Genomic DNA, 4,261 nt, shown 5'->3' with positions numbered 1-4,261 from the left:
GGAAATTGTTCATTTATTTGTACCTCTTTTGTATTCTGACTTTCTTCCAGCTCTAGTCTTGACAAATGATCTGCTACCAGGTTCTCTGTACCCTTCTTATCTTTTATGTCTAGATCAAATTCTTGCAAAAGAAGAACCCATCGAATCAGTCGTGGTTTGGCATCCTTCTTAGTCATCAAGTATTTGATTGCTGAATGATCTGTATACACTATCACTTTATTACCAATTAAGTAGGGTCGAAATTTGTCACATGCAAACACTATGGCCAGCATCTCTTTTTCTGTAGTAGCGTAGTTTAGTTGGGCATCATTCAAGGTTTTGCTTGCATAATAAATGGTTCTGAATACCTTGTCAACCCGTTGTCCCAAGACTGCTCCAATAGCATAATCACTTGCATCGCACATGATTTCAAAAGGTAATTCCCAGTTTGGTGTAGTCACGATCGGTGCTGAGATTAACTTCTCCTTGAGAATTTGGAATGCTTCAAGACAATCTTTCCCAAATTCAAAAGGTACTCCACTAGCAAGAAGATTGGATAGCGGTTTGGCCACTTTGGAAAAATCTTTGATAAATCTTCTATAAAACCCGGCATGACCCAAAAAGCTTCGAACTCCCTTAACTGAAATTGGAGGAGGCAAGTTCTCAATTGTAGATACTTTGGCTCTGTCAACCTCAATACCTTCTTTTGAGATTTTATGTCCCAGCACTATTCCTTCTGTAACCATGAAATGGCACTTTTCCCAGTTCAGCACCAAATTAGAGTCTTCACATCTTGCTAAAACCAATTCCAAGTTACTCAGACATTGGTCAAACGATGAGCCAAACACTGAAAAATCATCCATGAACACCTCGATGCACTTTTCTATTAAATCTGAAAATATAGCCATCATACACCTCTGAAATGTTGCTGGAGCATTGCACAGCCCAAATGGCATTCGTCGAAAAGCAAAAGTACCATATGGACATGTGAATGTTGTTTTCTCTTGATCCTCCGGTGCTATAGCTATTTGGTGATACCCTGAGTATCCATCAAGGAAACAATAGTACTCTTGTCCTGCCAACTTGTCTAACATCTGATCAATGAATGGGAGTGGAAAGTGATCTTTTCTTGTGGCCTTGTTGAGTTTTCGGTAGTCAATGCAAATTCTCCATCCCGTGACAGTTCTGGTTGGGATGAGTTCATTCTTCTCATTCTTCACCACCGTCATCCCTCCTTTCTTTGGAACAACTTGGACTGGGCTCACCCATTTACTGTCTGAAATAGGATACGCTACCCCTGCATCTAACCATTTCAAGACTTCTTTTTTGTCAACCTCCTTCATTGGTGGATTTAATCTACGTTGTGCATCAATGGTTGGTTTCACTCCTTCCTCCATTAAGATTCTATGCATTACAGTCGAAGGGCTGATCCCTTTAATATCTGCTAAAGTCCATCCAATGGCTTTTGAATGCTTCCTTAGAACCCGTAATAGCTTATCTGTCTCTACAGAAGATAGGGAAGAAGCCACAATAACAGGAAGTGTCTTATTTTCTCCCAAATATTCATACCTGAGATGCTCTGGTAGGACTTTTAACTCAAGTTGAGGAGGCTTTTCAGTAGATGGGGTAGGCTTTGTTGGTATGACTCCTAACTCTTCATAATATTTTCTATTCAGCGGTCCATAAGAATCGAGCCACATAGCATATTCATAAGCTTCCTTACCATCTTGTTCCACCACCTCTTCTTGTACCAAAGTCAGATTAAGAGGATCTTCAGCATGTGTCTTTGTCTCCACCAACTGGTCCACCACATCAATTGCAAAACAGTTGTCACTAGCTGTAGGATAGGTCATTGCTTTGAGTACATTAAATACAACTTCATCTCCTTGTACCCTTAGCTTTAACTCTCCTTTCTGAACATCAATTAGTGCTTTCCCTGTTGCCAAGAAAGGTCTCCCCAGGATGATAGGAGCATTACTATCTTCTTCCATATCCAGAACAATGAAATCAGCTGGGAAGATGAACTTGTCCACCTTTACTAACACATCCTCAATGACTCCTCTAGGGTGAGCTAGCGATCGATCTGCCAATTGAAGAGTTACAGTAGTTGGCTTTGCTTCACCTAGCTGCAATCTTTTGAACACTGACAAAGGCATTAAGTTAATACTGGCTCCTAAATCACATAGTGCATTTATCCCTTCAATTTTACCAATAGTACAAGGAATAGTGAAGCTCCCTGGATCTCTGAGTTTTGGAGGGAGTTTCTTCTGTAGAATAGCGCTACACTCTTCAGTTAGAGCCACTGTCTCATAGTCTTCCATCTTCCTCTTCTTTGACAAAATTTCCTTCATAAACTTCACATAACTTGGCATCTGCTCTAGAGCTTCAGCAAAAGGAATGTTAATGTGAAGTCTTTTGAAGACTTCTAGAAACTTGGTGAACTGCTTGTCTAAGCTTGACTTTCTAAGCCTTTGAGGATAGGGTATTTTTACATGATGATCAATACTAATCGGTGGAGACTGTTGTGGTGGTGCTGGGCTATCAGTGGCCTTCTCTGCTGTCGGTGTTGGTGTCGACACTTGTTGAGCATTTATTTCTACATCTACCTCAACTGGTTGTGGTGACTCAGGCCCATCATACTTCTTACCGCTCCTCAGGGTAATTGCCTTGCAGTTTTCTTTAGGATTAACTTCAGTGGTGCTAGGCAAATTTCCTTGAGGGCGGGTTGCTACCTGAGTTGCTAGGCGGCCCATCCGAGTACGCAGTCTTTAATTGAAGATCTAGTTTCGGTCATGAATTGGAGCAAGAATCTGTCCGCAAACTAGAACTTCCACCGCAGGCTTGTTGCTTTGATTAAACCGTTGGTTACGATTTCTTTGTTGATAGAACCCACTATTTCTTCGGTTGTTATTCTGGTTGAACCCATAATTGTTGTTGTTGTTGTTCTGTGAAAAATTCCCAATGGCCTTAGCTTCATCCATTGGCAAATCATCCACATCTGCTTGGCACTCCGAAAAGTGATGACTTCCTCCACATAACTCACAAACAATTTGGGCTTGCTTAGCTTGCCCTGCAATGATTTTAGTCAATGCCTCAACCTGAGCTGTTAACTTTGTGATGGCATCGACTTCTAACACACCAGCTACTTTCTTGGATTGACTCCTTTCAGTTGGCCACTGCTGGTTGTTTAGAGCCATCTCCTCCAATAGATCATATGCCTCATTAGCACTCTTTCTCATAAAAGCTCCGCCAGCTGCTGCATCTATTAGAGTTCTAGTATTACCAACCAACCCGTTGTAGAAGTTGTGAACCAGCATCCACTTCTCTATACCATGATGGGGACACTTCCTGATCAGATCTTTAAACCTCTCCCAAGCCTCATGGAGAGATTCATTATCTTGTTGGCAGAAATTATTGATTTCTCCTCTTAGCTTTGCAGACTTCGCTGGAGGAAAGAACTTTGACAAGAATTTTGTTGCCAGATCATTCCATGTAGCAATAGAATTCGGTGGCAAAGAATTCAACCAACTCTTGGCTCGTTCTCTGAGCGAGAATGGAAACAACCTCAATCTAATGGCATCGTCGCTAACTCCATTAACTTTAAAAGTTTCACAAAGTTCCATGAAGTTAGAGAGATGCAAATTAGGATCTTCAGAAGGGAGACCACCAACCGAACCGAAGACCGCACCATTTGAAGGATGGCAGGTTTGATCTCGAAGTTGTTTGCATCCACTGCCGGTGGCCTAATACATGACTGCACTCCCGTCAGAGTAGGGAGAATGTAATCTCTCAAGCTACGGCCATTAGCTTGATCTTCCACAGCGCCTCCATTATTACCATTATTACGCCCATTGTTCCCAACATTATTGTTCACATTGGCAGCCATGATTTCTGATGTTTCAGCGATTCTTTGAAACTCTTTCTTGCCTCTTGTTCTTTCGATTCTTCCCGCAAGTTTTCTCAATTTCGGGATCAACTCGGTAATATGACCGATTGTCCTTGACGGCGCATGCACTTAGGATTCTGAAATAAATCAAGAAAATATTGCAAGAAAAAGGTTAGAAAAATCAGCAAGAGAAAATATACCAAAGTAGAAGTTAGTATAATTTTATGTAATATTAATCTTTAACAATTCCCCGGCAACGGCGCCAAAAACTTGTTGTTATATTTTTAAACACTACGCAAGTATACGCAATCAAGTAGTAAATCTCACACAGGTGAGGTCGATCCCACAGGGAATTGGATTAAGTACCACTAAATTATACTTATGATTCTATTCGGT

The 4,261-nt window shown here is 41.1% G+C and overlaps 1 non-coding gene across 1 annotated transcript; it reads left to right on the top strand.

The window, feature by feature from the left end:
* The first annotated feature begins 3,306 nt into the window (after nucleotides 1-3,306).
* Nucleotides 3,307-3,413, top strand: LOC133036359 (small nucleolar RNA R71). Its single transcript, XR_009687016.1, has one exon. It is a non-coding gene; the product is annotated as a small nucleolar RNA R71 (small nucleolar RNA).
* Nucleotides 3,414-4,261: the final 848 nt, after the last annotated feature.

The sequence above is a fragment of the Cannabis sativa genome, chromosome 3 (assembly GCF_029168945.1).
Source record: "Cannabis sativa cultivar Pink pepper isolate KNU-18-1 chromosome 3, ASM2916894v1, whole genome shotgun sequence".
Lineage (NCBI taxonomy): Eukaryota > Viridiplantae > Streptophyta > Magnoliopsida > Rosales > Cannabaceae > Cannabis > Cannabis sativa.
This window is presented reverse-complemented; position numbering and strand designations above follow the sequence as displayed.